This window comes from Lichenostomus cassidix, chromosome 1Aa (assembly GCF_008360975.1).
Source record: "Lichenostomus cassidix isolate B80296 chromosome 1Aa, HeHo_3.0, whole genome shotgun sequence".
Taxonomy (NCBI): domain Eukaryota; kingdom Metazoa; phylum Chordata; class Aves; order Passeriformes; family Meliphagidae; genus Lichenostomus; species Lichenostomus cassidix.
This window is the reverse complement of record NC_139480.1, coordinates 43,894,455-43,913,414: the sequence shown is the minus strand read 5'-3', so window position 1 is coordinate 43,913,414 and position 18,960 is coordinate 43,894,455. Positions and strand designations below refer to the sequence as shown.

Here is an 18,960-nt window from a genome sequence, read left to right as displayed (position 1 = left end):
GAAGAGCCGTTTGAATATTTTTTTATCTGCCATGTTGATCACGTCAGATCTGATGTTTTTGGTGTTACTTCAGGCATCCAAAATCACTGAGAGGGAAAGTGAATTATAGAACCTGTATCTCAGCCCAGGTATTCCTTACTCTTTTCTGGGTTTTGTACATACGTTATGCAGAAATTTATTTACTTCAGTAATTCCATGAGATAGCTGTAAGAATTTGTACTGTTATAAAAAAGATGGAAACTTGTAGCTTCTGATCAGAGAAAGTTGTGTTTGAAAACAGTACAAGATTGCCCTGTAGAATTATTTAACTCTGTGTCATTTTGAAACACGAGTTAGAGACAGTCTATCTATTATATTGAAGGGGAGTTTTTTTGTTGGATTTTGTTTTTCAAATGGTGTTTTGTCTAATTTTTAAATTCAAACAAGTAAAAGCTGGAAATATGGTGTACATTAAATGTTAGTTAAATTAATAGAAAAGAGAAAGGCACATGGGTAGGACATTCTGACCTTGTAGAAAACAGAAGGTATTTAGGATTACAGTAAGCATTAGTAGGCCTTTGTATATTTTGCTTCAGGAGTCTGAAAGTAACTCTAATGAATGTGACCTATTTTTAGATTTTGGACTACTGAAAATTTGGGCTTACGATTTCCATACCTATACGATTTCCATACATACTTATGATGTATTTGGAAGTGTTCTTACTTGAAAGGTACAATGAAAGCTTCAGGTATTTCCTTAGTGAAACTTTCATTTATATTGAGAGGAGGAGGTTTAAAATTGCAATTTCATGCCTGGGTGAAATTTGTATGTAGCAAATGAGATGTAAAGAAAGGCAACCACATACTCTTCACACATGCAAGAGCATGTTCTGTAAGCAGTTTCTGCAGTTACTTTTGTTGCACACTTCATGATTAGTTAATGCATGTTGAGCATGTTATAAATGCATGTCTGGTGTAGCAGAATATGACTTATACTGTGTAAATCATAAATACTTCATTCAGTATTTTCACTGCTCATTACACAGAATTGTCTGGCAGCACTTGAGAGAGTAAATGAATTCTCTTAAGACCTAAATGCTGTCATCAGCAGTATCGCTGTGTTTACATTCTCAACTGCATGGACCACTTTTTCAAATTACCCACTGTGCGAATAAAGAGTATTGAAGGCTTTGTCATGTCTCAAATAGAAGTTTAATACAAGCGCTAAATAAATTAAAAATACTGTTCTTTTGTGAAAGAAATTAATGTCTCAAATTTAGACATCCAGTCTCAAAACAGCAATATTAATCATCTAGCTGGGTTAAAGAGAAAGTTGCTTTTAAACAGCTTTTGGTAGTTATTGAAAATTAATTGTTTATTTTAAAGGGGGAGGTGTACTTTCTTTGTATGAAATTATGTACATTGCTAAAATTAACCTGATCTGTAGCATGTACTGTTGTGATGTACTCTTGAACAAAATGATGCACTTTAATTTAGGGTCATTTAAGAAAATAGCAATGTATTCTAGGTGTTTCCGTTTATACAATGAGATAAACCTAAATAATCTGAGTTAAAACCAAAATTGGAGTCTTTTTTTCACAAGAGGTCATGCCTCTTTATGAGTACAGGTATCTGGGAGTGATGTTGCCGTCCTGGAGGGTGTGAGGCTGACTGGGTCAAGGCATGGTGGGGACAGCTCTTCATAGCCTGGCTGAGCCATGGAGAGTGATGTGGCCACCACTGCTTCCCTCCTGGTGCCTCAAGTGGGTACATTCTTTAATGATAAAACTGGCTTGCTACCTTAAAGCTCAGAAAAGCATCTTAAATTGTTGTTTTAATACTTTTCTTTCAACTCATGATATTTGGTAAATTCTTGCGTTCCTGTTTCTGCCTATATTCTCACTAACTTGATCATTTGATCTTCCTAGCTGGCAGACATACACTCAGTTAAAACTTAATGTTTGTACCAATGTAAAGAGATCTCTAGGAAAGAGATTAGGTTGAGAATAGTGTGAGCCACAGGAGAATGAGCATTCATTTATAGGGTAGTCACCTATTTGAGCTACACTTGTTTTAAGGATAAAAAGAAGTTGTGGTTTAAGAGTAGAAAAGCTCTGAATATTTGCTGTCATCACCTCCAAATGTCTTTGCTGACTAGGTTGTGTACCAATATGGATGGGATCATATGGTGTTTAAATACTTTCTTAGTTAGCTCTCCCTGTCCATATAAAAGATAGCAAATCTGTGTTTTCAGACTTACGGGTTTAGTTCATAAAGCTGTAATGTGAGGCACAAACAAAAACGTTTCTGTGATACTATAAAAAGGGTTCCTGAACTGAGGATTTGTGCCTGGTATTATCTGTTGCTATTCTACAGATACAGCATAAAAACTGATTCTAAGCCTGCTCTAGTGATGTTGGCAAATGTCTTTATATATTGAATTTGGATGGGGTGTGCATGTGTTGTTTTTTTAAAAGATGACTGTTCTGAAGCTGAACCAACTTGAGTAAATTCCCTTTTTTCCTCTGCTGCACTTTGCACAAGGTTGAAAATAACTTTCTTTAGCCTTGTCCCCACACTGTGTTTTCCATCAGTGTGAAGGTCCTAAGGGTGGAGTAGAAAGATGGCCTTTTCCATCACCTGATGCTCCAGGACAGCTTTCCTGCCCTGCAGACTTCGAAGGACACCTGTTAAAGGGGGATACAGGGTGGTAAATACACCGTGGTTTTCTCTCCGAGTGGGAGCTTAATTTAATGGCGTTCAGAAGAGTTCATGATTAGTTAGCTCATTCTGTTACATGAGTTATTTGCTGCGAAGCTCTTTCCTGTATATTCTCATTGACCTAAGCATTAATGTGTCAAACTGCTGTTCATCAGACTTGTACAATCCAAAAAATGGCACAAGTTCCGTTTGTCCTCCAAGATGCTCTGCAAAGTACATGTAATGTACTGCCTAATGAAGGGACATCCTTGGGTCTTTCAGTTGACTTGGTGATTAAATTAGGTAATTCTCACAGAGGATACTTTGACTCTGGACATAAATGAAGTGATCACATGAAACCCATTCGTTACAAGCCTAATTAATAAGAAACATTTATTCTACCCTTTCACTTCATGCATAACCTCATCTTGTTTTAATAAATGTCAGCTAACATAATACATAATTAAACTATTTTGAACCATTTCTCAATTACCATAATAAATTGGGAAACAATTTGTGTCAATCCTTTATATCATATCAAAACAAGCTGGTTTGGGGGCTTATTGTGCTGTCTTAAGGAAATACATTCAATGAAAATTTTTGCTGGTGGTTTGCAGAACATGGACTGCACAAGAAATTAAGCTCCAGAAGTTTGTTGCAGTGTAGATAATGCTGTTTTGATAGTAGCAGACAGACTCTGATCCCTATTCTTGATTTTATTTTATCGTGAAGACTCTGTGTTTGAGTACAAGGGGTTCAGCATGATATTTCCAACTGGATTTGTTTGTTACACCTGAGAATAGAAAATTTAGCTTTAAGTGTCTTGCTAGTATGACAGGCAGTATCTGTTTTGATTCTTTGCCACTCCGTTTTTTTTTTTTTTGATGTTCAATTTGCTCTGTATTACTGTGAAAAAATTATAATAACATTTATTTCAGAGAATTTATATATTTCAAGTGTTTACAAATCCTCAGATTTTACTTAAAAAATTCACAAACTTCATCAGGATGCCACACATATGTAGTTTATTTTATTAATCTTTGGATTGGGGTTTTTTATCTCAAAAGTTGTCTTCTACCAAATGAAAGCTAACTACTGCATTTTGATATTTTACATCTTCTTGCTGGGATACTCATGAGCCTTTATAAGGTTAATTTTGTTTATATTGGAATTTCTAATCAACTAAAAGTATTTTTTGCTTGACTTTTGTACTTGTCTATAATTCTGTCATGTTTCAGTAGTATGCAGGAGCTAATCTACTGTGGAAAGAAGCAGGATACCTGGTTTATGTAATCTACTGTAATAGATTTCCATGGCATGCAGAATCTAGCAAGATAGGCTTAAAGAGTGTTGGTCCCAACCTTTCTTTGCTTTGTAAATGAGATTTGAATGTTTGAAATACAAATTTAATGGTAAGTATATATTCCAAAAACAAATCAATGGTAATTTTATTAATCATGTAGAGGGAGATTCTTTAATAGAATGATAGAGGTTTTTATTTTGAAATCTTGTTAGAGTGATCAAGAATGAGGGGAAAAAGGCAGCTCATATACATCAGTCACTCTTATTCCTAGGGCATCCTGACTCTGTGTGTGTCACTGACATTCACCATGTGAATGCTGCCATTTTTTTCCTCTGATGTCTAATTTGAGATAAGTAGCTAATATTACTTTTTTTCTAAATTCAAAGTTTAGAGCTTTTTCTAGCAGGTTATGAGGTAGTTGTATGTTCAGTTACTTTACCTCAGAAGTTAGCTACATGACTATGTTAATTATTCCTTGTTGAAGGGGGAAGTTGCTCTTCAGGCATTGCTTTTTCAGGTGCAGTACAGATGTGTCTGTGTGAATGGTGTCCTCTACGTGCATCTGAGATGTACAGGCTGCATATAGTTATGTTTGCAGGTTCAGGTTTTTTTTCCTAGTCTCTCATACTTAATGAAGTTCTTCAAGCTTGTTACAGCTACAGATTCATTCTTGGGAAGGTAGTTGATCTGTACCCTACAGAATTTATGTTGCATGTGGGAATCATATTATCTTTGTTAAGGAACTGCTCAGAGTTCATGGAAGCATGTAATGGGAAATTAGGTGTTGGGGAAAGAGGTCCGTCTATGCTTGGTTTGTTTCGAATTTGCTTTGGGAATGTTTGACTGTCTTAGCTTTTATGCTGTCAAAATGTCATTATTTGGATCTTTACCAATGTTTTTATTCAAGTGATATGAAACAGAAGGGAAGGAACTAATTGGTATGAGTCTAGGAAACATGCTCTGAATACACGTACAGCATTTGTGCTTTCTTACCCAGATTTCCAGCATGTGAGATGTGTGATGGCAGAGGCATCATTGACAATGTAGTTACAGCTCGTGGGGAGTCCAAAATGTGTTTTCATCCTTTATGCCACTAAAGCAAAGTGTGTGTGTTTCTCCTTAGTGAGGTTCTCTTAAATTCTTGCTTTATAATGAGCAGCTTGTCGTGTTAGCTCATGAGTAATGGCTACATTCTACCATCTCTTTTGTCAGCAGAGGGTAGGATTTCCTCCTACACCCAGGAAAAAAAAGAGAAAACAGGGGAGTGATAGAAGCTAAAATGAAAATAAATGTGAGAAGAAATAGGCTAGATTAATCACTGATTCTTTAAAACAGCAGTTCTTTCTTTAGGTGAGAAAACTACTCTTTTCTTGATAGTTGTGTCTTTAGGGGACCAGGCAATACCGATGTTGCTGGGCAGAGGATATTTCCACGTATAGGTCATCTGCTTGTACTTGCTTGTATTGATGTTACACATTAGATTCAGGCAGAGTGGAAAGCTTCCTGCAGTTCAGAAACACCTGATACCTTGGTTGCTTCACTGCAAGAGGCTAAGGCTCTCAAAAATCCTAAATTGTGACAGCTTATAATTCTGTTTGTGCCTCAGCATTGTGAGGGCAGTATAGGTGGCAACAGTTTAAACAAAAGCATGAGGGGAAATAGTTTGTGGTGGGTTGCATAGCTTTTTCATTATCTTCTGTGTGTTCTGCAGTCACTGCAGCAGTGATACCTGAGCTGGCTGTAGAGTCATTGGTATGCGTATTGCTACTGGCAGAAGCCTTCTGTGGGCAGTGGTTGCACAAAATGTTATTAAACTTTATATGAAGTCTTACCAGTTATCTCCCTTCATGACTTTAAGTTTTTTACTCTCTGCAGGTTAAAAACCTTTCACTTTTCAATGTTCCATTTAACTTAAATATTAGAAGACTGGAGTCAATGTTTTTTTCAACAATTAATGTGTTTCATGATCTGTGATGGCAAGTGATCAGTGAATGCTTATTTCCCCCTCACCCCAAGAATTTGTTCAGTGCTTTGAAAATACAGTCTAAATACACAGAATAAAAATAGTCCAAGTCATGCTGTAGTTAGAGATGTTTGCTGAGGCTGTGCAAAGCAAGAGTTTGTTTGAAAACTGTGTATTTTGTTATATTGTCATCATGTGCTATCATATTACAAGTTTTCAAATCTAAAATGAAAGTATTCCACTGTCAGTCATGAAATACTCAATATCAAAATTTTACATGGAAAATAATGTTTGACAATCCTTCTGATACTCCTTTCTCTCCACTGTTGTTATGCTAGTAGGGTTTTTCCGTGTGGGGGTAGACAGCTTGAAACATCCTTACGTGTTCAGGGAAGTGCATGAGCTTAAGTGGTCATGATCTCCACTTGAATCATTGGTAAGAGTTATGGTAGAAAACAGGTTGTGTGGCATTGCTGGCACTTCATTCTATTGAATGAGGAAACTGCTGGTAACTTCTTGGCTGTAAACCAAGCCTTTTTTTTTCTAAAATTCCCCCTTCCCCAGCCCCTGTATTGGGAAATTGGTAATTGGTTTTCACTTTTGCCTTTTTTATTCTTTATTTATTTGTTAGCTTGGTTATTTCGTCTTTCTTTAGACGGCAGTGTCCACAAGCATAATGGCTTTTAGCATTAGTTGACTTCCATATTGTCAGTCTAATGGCAAGAGTTAGATTTAAGTTTATATAGAAAAGTTAAATAATACTTAGCAAAAACAGAGAGGGAAGAAAAAGTAGTCTTTTTTGTAACTATTTTTTGTATTTGTTTAGATCCAGAGAACCCCTAATATTTTTAAGGTACAATATTAACACATTTCTGTTGGTTTTCCACTCTATATGATAATTATTGATTCTTGGGAATCAGTACTTGGGCTGAATATTTTGATGGTTGATAAATTGATTCAGTATTTCAGATTTGCTAAATTACAGTTTGTTAGATAAGCAAGTTACAGACTTTCACTAGAAAAGCTGAATCAAATGTGATCTTTATTTTTTTAAAGGATTTGATTATGTATATATCTCTGCTGTGATCCCTGTTAATTTCTTCAGCTCTTCTTTACCATAACTTACTTGCCTCCAGTTTGGGAACTTCAGAAAAAAGATACAATTTCTTACGTATTTCCTACGTATCCTGAAAAGGGTAGGATTTCTTGCGTAATTCACTCAGCATCTCTCAACATTAAAAATAGATCTGTGAAATTCTTCCCATGTTTTGGCAATTTTTCATTTGTAATTGTGCAATTGTGGTTATTTTTATTTCTAATAAAAAATTGTAACTGATGTTTAAACAAACTAAGCATTTCACATGAAAGTGGGAATTTTTAAAATCAAAGCTAAAAGATGGAGGAAAAATCACTACTAAAAATATTTGTCAAGATTTCAGCACTAGAGTAGTTAATTTCTGATGCTTCTGTTAGAAGCCTCTCACAGATTACCATTTTGTTCTTTTTATTTCAAATCTTCATTGTAGCTTTGCTTATTTGACTACATCTACTTCTTTACATCCAGAACTGTTACCTTCTGCAGTTCAGGAGAACTTAATCCCTTGACTATGTGGTACAATCAGAAATAAGCTTTGACACACAAGGAAGAGTGTGCTAAAGAGCAGAAATGCATATTAAAGCACTCTTACATAAGGAGAGTATTTTTAAATGATGCTGGCTTAGTGGTGTGGATTTTGTGAAGGCACTTGTATGGTCTTGTAAGCACATGCAGTAAAAAAAACAAGACTGTCTTAAGCATGAGAATTTTTCATTAGAGGTCATGGAGGGCTGAGAGACTAAATCCATTGTCAATGTTCTTTCTTATTTTACTTGAAAGGTTGGAGGGTAATTTACTGGGGGTTTTTTTTGCTGTAGTTTTTACTTCACAGCCAGATTCAGCTTGCATGCAATTTGCAAGAGCTTTCACAATTTTCTCTTATGATGCTTTTATTAAAAGAAGAAAAAAAGGAGAGGATAAACATGCAAAACAATTTCACTACCTCTAAGGCATACTCGAGATTCTGAAAATGTTTTTCTGAGTAGTGTCCATCATAATGGAATCTGCGTCAGACTAGGAGCAACTGTAAAATGCATTTACTTTCTTCTGTTGTTAGAATGGCGAGATGTGAACTTCAGCTGTATCCTAGGCTGCATCCAAAGCAGCATGGCCAGCAGGGTGAGGGAGGAGATTCTGCCCCTCTGTGCCACTCTGGTGAGACCTCACCTGCAGTGCTGCATCAGCTCTGGAGTCCCCAGCACAGGAAGGACATGGACCTGTTGGAGTGAGTCCAGAGGAAGAACACAGAGGTGATCAGAGGAATGGAGCACCTCTCCAATGAGGAAAGGCTGAGAGAATTGGGATTGCTCAGCCTGGAAAAGAGAATGCTTTGAGACAACCTGATTGCAGCCTTCCAGTATCTGAAGGGAGACAAGAAAGATGGAGAGGGACTGTTTCCAATGGCATGTAGTGACAGGTCAAGGGGGAGTGGATTAAAACTGACAGTAGGTTTAGATTGGATACTGGGAGGAAATCCTTTACGGTGAGGATGGTGAGGCACTGAACCAGGTTGCAGAGAGCAGCTGTGAATGCCCCATTCGTGGATGTGTTTGAGGTCAGGTTGGGTGGGGCTTTGAGCAACCTGGTCTAGTGAATGCTGTCCCTGCCTATGGCAGGGAAGTTGGAACTAGATAATTTTTAAGGTCTTTTCCAGCCCAAACCTTTGTAAGATTCATAGAATCGTTGAGTGGCCCATTCTGTCATTTTGAATATGGCTTTAGTATTTGTTGATGCTATTAAAAAAGATAAAATAATCATAGATTAGATAATGGGGGGAAAGATAAAAAATAAATTCTAAAAGAATATTCATATTTTATGCTTTGATGTCTGGCTAGGAGCTGAATTTGTAGCTAGGTAAGCAGTCCTGAAAATTGTCAGGAAAAAATGGACATGTTTTTGTAGTATTGACTTACTGAACACTTTATACTGTTCTTTGTTAGATTTTGATCCATATCTATTCTGAGCATATTTCACGTTGCGGTTCCTTGAAAACTGCCATCCTGGCATTGAATCCCAATTTGTGTACTGGATGTCTTAAATGGTCCCTTTGGAGAACTGAGGGTTGCTGCATACATTTACCCAGAGCAAATCCTTCTTTGAAGATTAGTCTATAGATACATTGTTTACATAATTTTCTTTCCAGAAGTGCTGGTTTTGATGGCATACTTTTCAGCGGTGGGCTTACAAGTACAGTGAAAGAAGTTACAATCTTTTTCATAATAGTATTTTTCTTACTAGATTTATTCATTTGTGGCAAAATGGTGAGACTATCCACTTCCAGGGATCAAGTAGCTGGTTAATATGTCTATAATGCTATATATTTTTTCCATCTGTTGTTTAGCCATACCTGCTCTTATATGTTTTAATCTAACACAGCAAATGTTTTGAGTAACTGTACCTTCAGTAATAATGCATTTATTTCCAAGTAGTCTTGTTGCTCATTTGCTGAAGTTGAAATAGTTTTATAAAATGTGAAGCATAGAGAAAATGAACAGAAAATCATCAGTGATGGCCAGACAGCCTTTAGCTGAAGTGTATTACTTTTCATAGTCAAGAAGAATCTTTCTTGCTTCCAAGAAATGAATTCCATTTTTAACATGTATGCTTAAGCAGTGTTCTATTGTACAACTGTTAGTGTATTCCTCATCTTTTATGGATTCGAACAAAAATTCGTTGCAGGTTAGTAGCTAATTGTATCAGAAATTTTAGTTGTAGTTGAGTCAAAACCAGTTACAAATACGCATTGTGACAATGCTGAAATTATGTAAATTATCAAATGTTCCTGTCAAATTGGCTGAGTCACATATTTCTCTCAACTTTTTTTGTTATTTCAAATTTAAGGAGCTCTTTTGCAGAGTACAAGACAATTAGAAATAACACACTTCAGTATTTTTATTTGAATAGTTTCAACTGCGTGAAATTTAAATTGGTTATCTAAGGTCAAGGGCTGGACACGGATAAGAGAGCGATGCCTGGCTAGTGATCTACTTCATAGTTTGAAGAAGTACTTCAATTTCACAGCCAAGGAGGTCGGGTTTTAAAAACAGACTACAAGAATTAATTTTTTTAGAGCAAGCAGTTCAAGAGCAAAAGAGTACATGGCATTAAAACTGAATAACTTTCAAGTGCTTTGCCTTTGCTTTAAAATATATCTGATTTACCAAACCAAATAAATTTGTGAAAAACACATGGAAAATTTTACCTAGGCAGTGTATGAAAGAGGTTTGTGTACTGCTTTGTTTCTTACTCTGTCTAAGAGTTGGCATTCGTTTTTGTATTGGCATCCTCATAAATCACAGCATCTGTCTTTTGCTGTTTCTGGAAAAGAAAGAAATTGTTGTTGGTTTCCCTGCAGGGGAATTACAATTATGAGTTATCCCTGAATTACAATTCTGTTTAAAAAACATTTTGAATGTTACCTTATTTCTGAATAAAACAAAATTCCTTTTTAGGTTTTGAGGACTTTTGATAAAACATTTTAGACTTTATTCTTTACTTCAGTTTTTCATGGCCTGACTTCTTGTTTCATCACACTTCAGGGCTTTCTACCGTTTTTGAGGATGGGATAAATGAAGAGAATACCCAAATGGAGCTTGCATAATGTATTAGTGTCTCTGAGGAATTAGACCAATTTCTGTGGTATCAGTGGTCATGATTCCTTTGACTAAATGTTCCAGTGATTTTTAGAAGATAGTAACACTGCATTGACTTAAAGCTTCCTGTGCACAGTAAAGGAAACCAGAGGACTTGGAAGCACTGGAGATCTTGTGTGTCATTCCCTTTTAAAGATTAAAACCTGGCACAGGCACTTAAGGGTTCACTTATTAAATGTGGCAAATCATTATCATATTTTTCGATCACTTGAACATAGTATCACTTTTATTCTTCCTTGCATTATTTTTATAAGAAGACTTCACAACTACAGACTAGTTCAAACTTTGTCCTTTAGTTTTACGTGTCCTTCTTAGGAGTGATTTCTGAAGGAACAGCCCCTTGAGGCTAGACACTTCATACAGATCTGACTAATCTTGCGAAGTTAAATAAAAAGTGAAAACCATGACATTGACTAAAGAGGGGAATGGTATCTTGACTGAACACTTCAGTTCTTGTTCCTATGCAAGACAGAGCTTTAGCTTCAAGATGGTCTTGGTTCTTAAATTTAGGAGTGGTTCTTGACCTTTTTTATTTCCTTGAAAACACTTGGGAAATGGGAAAGTGAAGGTTTGGAAAACAGAAAAAGTCTTATTTTACTATGAAATTTCATGGGCTTGTATAAACTTCTGAGAACTTCCATTCACAAAGGAAATTTAAAGCACGGCTTTTAGGCTGAGGTGTGTTCTGTTGGTCTGATGGTTCTCATGGAAGTTGATGAGAGTCTTATTGTCTTCAGTGGGGGAGTAATTAAATCAACAATAGAAACAGAAAAGAGGAAAAAAAAATACTCAAATTTTCCACTAATGGTGGAAAAGATTTTTTTTTTTTTTTTTAAACAAAATACAAACCCAAGAATGTTAACCCATAGCTGGACTTCTTGCAAATCCTTGTTTCTTTGATGTCTGGAATAAGGTTGCTTAGGGAGCCATAAGGTTTTGTGGTTGCTGTTTAACTCTGGAAAGCTGTCAGTACAGCTCTCTCTCTTTGGGCTCCTGTGCCTCAGCTCACAGCTGCACCTCCAGCAATAGCGGATTTGTTCATTACTCTCCCTGCAGGATCACCCGTCCGTGCAAAACTTGATCCAGATCAAGTGTAAGCAAATAATAACACTTCTGTTGACTTGATCAGAACATGCAACAATGCTGCTTTTCAGCTTTGTGGTGGCTGTGGTAGCACAGTTGATCCTCTGTTCAGCGTAGGTTTGAAACGGAGTTACACTTACAGTGTTTTGAACAAATTCGTACAGAAAAGCTGGAAAACTCTGGTGCTATGCATCATGTGAATGTGTGGGCTTTTGATCTAGTAATTAGGCAGCCTAATACCCAGTTTACTGTCTTGAAATGTAGATCAAATCTCTGTCGTTTCCCCTCTTTACTGGTGAGAGAACTTGTTGCATACAGCTTACTCTAGTCATTTCTCTCACTGCTTTTCAATACCCTGCAAGTCTTCTCTCTTGTCATTTCGATTTGCATCTGTCTGTCATTAGTTGTCCATTGAAGTTCTTTGCTCAAGCTTCATTCTCCAGTGTTCTAGTTGCTTTATCATGGAAGCATAAATATGTGTTCAGCTTTAGAACTTGTTTTGTAGTAACTTTTTAAATTGTAGATTGCAGAGAAACTTCCCTATCCAAGAACAAATTTGCATGTACTGCTACACAGTTTTTTTTAGTAAGTGTTCAAATATTGGTATGATACTGATAGTTTCTCTTCAGTAGCTTAGATGTTTTCATGTAATTGAGGACTGATAAGATGAAGAGACAATTGAAGTAGCTTTTATATAAATTATAATATGGACAGCAAAGTACAGGTTGAACTGTTAAAGTGAACATGACAATGAGGTTAGGATTGTGTTTTGATCATTATAGTCTGTGCAGTTCTTTTATATTAACTTGATTGCTTGCAACCTTCAAAGATTTTTGTGTGAGATTTTGCTCAGTTTCTTTTATGTCTGTTTGGTTCCAGTAACAACATATTTTTACTTGTTACTTCTCTGAATTTTTTTTTGTTTTTTTTTAGCAAGCTGTGTTTAATTTTGTAAATTTGGTCATGATTCTTGGAAACCACCTTCACCTTCATTAACTTGAGTATGTTTTATATTTTTTGTATAAAGCAAAAGTGATTTTGCTTCTGCAGTTTGTCAGAAGGCACTTCACACCTGCCACATGTGCTGCCATCATCAAGTTTCTTCCAGTGCTCTTTTCTCAATAAAGCTAATGAATTCAGAGGGAAATACTTCATAACCACATAACAATTTATGTCTGTTTTATCTTTATTCATGATAAATAGCTCCATGTTGGACCCTGCTTCCAACGGTAGAGGTAGCTAAGTTGTGAAGATTCAAAGCTCTCTCGATTCTGTAGGATCTTAGAATGGTTTGTGTTGGAAGGGACCTTAAAGATCATCTAGTTCCAACCCATCTGCCATGGGCAGGAACACTTTCTACTAGACCGGATTGCTCAAGGCCCCATTGAACCTGGCCTTGAACACTTCCAGAGGTGGGGTGGAGGTCCGCAGCTTCTCTGGATAACCAGTTCAGTGCCTCACCACCCCTACAGTAAAGAATTTAATCCGACTGTCTAATCTGAATCTTCCCTCTTTCAGCCATAAGGCCGTTCCCCCTTGCCCTGTCACTATATGTCCTTGTTAAAAGTCCCTCTCCAGCTCTCTTGCAGGCCCTGTTTAGGTACTGGAGGGTGCTAAAAGGCCTGTCCAGAGGCTGCTCTTCTCTCAGCCTTGTAGGAGAGGTGCTCCATCCCTCTTATCATCTTGGTGGCCTCCTCTGGGCTAGTTCCAGATGCAGGGACTCCAGAGCTGTGTGCAGCAGATGAGGACTCTCCAGAGCAGAGGGGGAAAATCCCTTGCCTTTTGCTGTCCACAATGCTATGGATGCGTTTCGGGGTACAGTTAGCTTTCTGGGCTGCAAGTGCACATTGATAAGACACATTGATTGAGCCTCTCATCTATCCACAGCCCCAAGTCCTTCTCCTTGTGGCTACTCTCAAAACAATTTTTCAGAATTTCTGAAAGGATTTTTGTAAACATTAATTATCTTACTGTATTACAACGTTGTTTTTGTTCTGTGGTGGATTCTAGTTCCAACTGAAGTACAAAACCTAAAAGTAAACGTCTTACAATCTGCAGTGACCAGGGCATCATCGTGAAAGAAGAATCTGAACTGTTGAGACAATAACAATCATTTTGAAGAGCGGGGAACTCCCCCAGATTATATCTAAAGCTTATTTAAATACCCTGGTGAAAATCCCTCCCAAAAGTGTTCATTATAACCTGTGCTAGGGATATATACTGGGTTCAGAGATGGACCTTGGAGAAATGCTGTTGTTAAGTTTCAGCAGTGGTGTGGAATAAAAGATACAAATAACCCAACAGACTTTGAGCAGTGAGGTGGTCCCAGTTGTTTGAAATAATAATAATAATAATAATAATAATAATAATTTTTTTTAATCTATGAGATTAATCCAGTTAACTGATACCTGACTAGTATTTTTAAAGTGAAATTTCTGAATTTAATATTTTTAAGATAATAAGATCTGGAGAGAAAACCTCAGATTTGTGCTCAGTTCCAGTCAATTGGGTCAAAGAGTATGGCTTGTTTCAGTGAGTCATTCTGATGCAAGAAATGGTAATGCCCAGAGGATTATTATTAAGGATAGCATGAAGCATGTTGGGAAGAAAAAGATGTGAATTTATTTTGCTGTGTGAATATATGGTATACATTAAAGTAGGATATCAGTTGGACTGCAATCCAGCAGTTTATTTCATACGATTAAAATCAGAAATGGCAGAAAGGAGAGTGCATGTCAACATTTCAGCAGAAAGAAGCATGCACAGATCAGTAGACAGAAGTAATTCAGTTTAGTTCCCTGTTGCATGATTGCTATAACCAGACCTTCCTTAAAACCACAATTTCTTTGTAACTAGCAAGGTTTGATACTCTACTGATAGAAGCCTCTACCATTCTTATTTACCATTCAGCTGATGAGAAGTTTTTGTTCTCAAGCCTTGTTATTGAAGTATACTGAAAAGATAGAGTCTGGGGAGATAAAAAAATTAAAGCTCACTTTATGGCAGCAGTCTGGCAGATTTTTATTCTGAAGTTTTAATCAGAATGTAAGAGTGAAATAGTTGTAAAACCAGAATCTTGTCTGTTTGGAGTTTTTTAGTTATTTAATTTTAAGAAAGCTTCTTTAAGAGCAAGTGTAGTTTGTTTTTCATTAAAAACACTAACAGCTTGCTTTATTTATTTCAAAGATAGATGTAGTTACCAGGTGTTTGCTGAAACTGTATTCAAGATGTACAACTTTAATTTCTGTATGATAGTACTTGATTATTTTGTGCTTTACTAATGAGATAGATGACTGGTCTTTTTGAAGGTGTTCCCTTTTATTAAATAGTAATGTAGACTAATTTTAAAGAGAGCAGAGCTGTAAATGTGAATTACAAGTACTGCTATTCAAAACTAGAAGCTTCTTGGCCTGTTTAATTTCAGGTTTATGAATCCTGGTTATCAAAAGGGAATAAACTACAGTGGGAAGATTTCTTGTGGTCACTCTTCAGCATGTTTTGGTATGTTGAAAGGCAGCATACCTGGGTGGTAACACAAATACAAGCTTCCCTTAGAATGCATGTAATGTTATTTTAAAGAATATTTTGGTAAAAGGATACTGTTTTTCAAGGCTGTTGAACTGTGTAATTCAAGATCACTACAAGTACTTGACATAGAAACAGTAGTTTGGTGAAAGAATAGCATATTCTAAAATTTTAAAGAACTAGTCATTCTGTTATATCAGTCAAAATGTGATTTTTTCCTTTACAAGATGACAGATGACATCAGTTCGGCTTTGTGTAGTAAGGGTTGAATACAGGGGAAAAGAAAACAACAAGGATGTTCCAAAGGAGGCTAAGGAACAGAGAACCAAACAGATAAAAATAAAATAGAATTAATTACCAAGGTAACATCTGTTGCTCCTAAACTTGGCTTATTAGTTTTGAATGTTAGTGCTGTTTTAACATGGATTTTCGCTGTGTCTCCTCATCCCAGCACGTAGATTCCAGAAAGAAAAAACATTATGGGAACAAAGTCACTGAAGGAATGTAGTGGGGAAGGGAGGAAGGAATTATAGGAGCTTGGCCATCTCTTTCATTGTGGAGGGATGGTGGTCCAAATTGACCTTGAGCCTGTTGCAATAGTACAAGGGATAATGATTTTAAACTAAAAGTAAGTAGATTGAGACTAGATAAAAGGAAGACTTTTTTTATGCTGAGAGTGGTTTAAGCACTGGAACAGTTTGCCTGGGAGGTGGTAGATACCCCATCCCTAGAAACATGCACAGTAAGGTTGGACAGGGCTCTGAGCAGCCTTGTCTAGTTGAGGATATCTCTGTTTATCGCAGGGACTTTGGACTGGGATGACCTTTGATGGTCCCCTCCAACCCAAATTACTCTGTGATTCTAGCTCAAATGGACTGTTTTGAGAGTTGTGTCATCTGGTGACATTATAATAACAGGGTTCTTTTTTCTGGCCTGGAGTTTAGCAGCAAAACTGCTTCAGTTCTTCTTCAAGTGAAAAACTTGCTTTCAGTACCAATTTTTATTAGACCGTAATATTAAATGATGCTGAAGTAAAACTTTGTAGGGAATTTGAGTCTGTGTAGAGGCAGCAATTTAAATTTAGCTTCTCATAAAACATTTTCTGTTGGTGAGATAAATCTTAGCATTTGGAAGCTTTATCCAGATCATCGACAGTAATAGTAATATCAGCCTCTGCAACGTGATTAACATCCAGAAAGGAAAGTAGTTTGCTGTGCAAGGGTTTGACTCTCTGTTTGTCCTTGCCAGGATGAGACTGTAAGGATTAGGCTCTCACAGCAGAAAAATTATAGTGTTTATAGTTTGGAAGAAATTATTTTGAAGATAAATATAAAATTCCACTTCTTTCTTCTGCCTGAGAAACAAAAGAGAGCAAATGTGTCTGCCCAGCACAAACAGATATTTGGGAACACTGCTCTGTTCATCCTGTTTGATTATTTCACTGCTTCTTTACAGAAACTTTGTAGTAAAATAGCCATCTGTCCTTACTCTGCCTTTAAAATGAAGCTTGCAGTATCCTAGAGAAATCCCGCTTTTGTTGACAGTATCAGTGTTGCTTGCCTGGCATTAGTCACAGTTACTTTACCTTTTTGTAATTCTATTAAAAATAAATTTGGAGACATGTCTTTCAAGTTGTGTTTCCTGATCATTTGTATCTGGTTTAATGTTATTGACTGACATTAATAGTTGTTACTTTCCAAGGTTTCCTATATACTAATGCTGTCTTACTGGTCTGACATTTACTTACAGATACACAGTTTTCTCTTGTAGTGGTTGCTGTTTGTCTCCTCTGGTGAGTCAAGCTGAAGTGTTGTCACTGACTCAGTTCTATTTAACCTTTTGTTGTTTTTTCTTAATCTTCCTCTGGTCTCTGTTCAAGGTCCAGAGATCTTGAGTGGATACCTTGGGGTAGAGAATTGTTTATACTGAAAGGAGGTAATGTGAAATTTGAGTAAGTGTCCTTTGATGTGCTAGACTGTTTGCTCAGTCTGGAAGGGGAGTGGCCTCTGAAACTGATAACCCGGAGACGCCCAGATTACGTAGTGGTAATGTCATTGTTCTCATTAGTTTCAGAATCTGGGAACCTTTGGACAGCCTCAGTGACCTGGAGGAAAAGCAGTGTGTAAGATTGTGTGTAAAAGATGCACAGGGAAGAATGATCTGCTCAGGCGAAGAAAAGGAACATGGAGTGATGCTGAAGGATCTTTAGTCTCCGTATTTATTAGTCTCCACATAGGGTTCTTGTTCTTGAGCCAACAGTGACAGCTCTGACAGCTTGATGTATGGCAGTTGCCTTATCTTGTATGTTTAAATAAAGATGTAGCTTTTTTTCCTTTCCCCTGCCTTCTTGAACCCTGAAAAATATCTGGTGTGAGGCTGTCACCTGCTGAGACTTCATTTGGGAGTAGGATGTTGATGCAGCAGTAAAGAGACAGAGGAAGAAGAGTCTGCATGTAGTTATTGTGGTGGGAATTGTAATGGCCTGAACCTACTGCAGAGGGTGAAGGCACTTGTGCTTTACTTTAATTCCTATCCATTTGTTATTTTCCCATGTCATCTTCCCTTAACAGCATTTGCTGTTGTCCTTTATTCTGTTCACAGATTGCTTTTATTTCAGATCTCAGTTTTTGTTTAGCTAAGCTAGATAGGCTTTAGGCAAAACTGCAGTTTTTCAGGCTATTTTTCTAGTACACAACAGTTCTATCATAGTCCTCCCTGTGAGGATAGTCTTACCTGGGATTTGATGTGCACTAATGATCAGTGCTCTGCTTCTGTGGAGGTACTAAATTGGCTTAAGCAGCCTCATGCTTTCCTCTCTGCCTTGTAGGGCATATTGCCACCACCTTGTTGCCAACACAGCTATTTGCAAAGCTGCTTGGTAAAACATATGTTAAAACTCTTCTTTCTTTCCCAGGTTGTCAGCTAAATAATCATTTGCATTAGGAATACTGTCTGCCGTGTTCAGTATCCTTGGCAATGGATACTGATATGATCCATGTGTGCATATTCGGTTGACCATTAAATGGCAGCAAGAGCACTTCAGACAGAGATGGCAACATTTGTGTGAATGCTGTAATAGAACAAATTGATGCTGTGCTGGGACAATCTCTACTGCTAGGTAAAAAAATAACAAAGCAGAAGAATATTGTAATTGACCTACTGTTCAGAGGTTTTCTGTTACTGAGGAATCTCTGAAGTTGTACCAATGACTGGATTGGAGAATGGGAGAAAAGATACTAATTCATGAGTTTTTTAAAACTACTGAATCAGAGAAGTGTATAAGTTTGGGTAGAAGATACTCATGGACTCAAACAAATTTTTGAACCTCCAGTTCAAAGATTGTTTATTGCAACAATGAGTTTATTTATTGCTCCTTTGGAATTACCTTTGAAATACTTCAGTGGAGCTATTAAACTTACTCAGCCTGACTAAGAAACTTTTTTAGGCTGTTGTTTCTGTCAGTAGTTGCTTTCTTAATTGTGGCCAAGGTATTCTGCCTCTCTGTTATATCAGGAGTAGTAGTTGTACCATTGACAATATAATATATAATCAGAAATCTCTAGAAAAATACAGAATACAGAAGGGACTGATAAATTTTATGCAGGAAATGTCTCAAAAGGGTCCATTTTATCATACCATTTTCTTCTTAATGTCTTGT

At 36.8% G+C, this 18,960-nt stretch overlaps 1 protein-coding gene across 3 annotated transcripts in view; it reads left to right on the top strand.

The window, feature by feature from the left end:
- The window catches only part of CDK17 (cyclin dependent kinase 17), a 90,864-nt gene that overhangs the window by 12,047 nt on the left and 59,857 nt on the right, over positions 1–18,960 (top strand). The window lies entirely within an intron of this gene.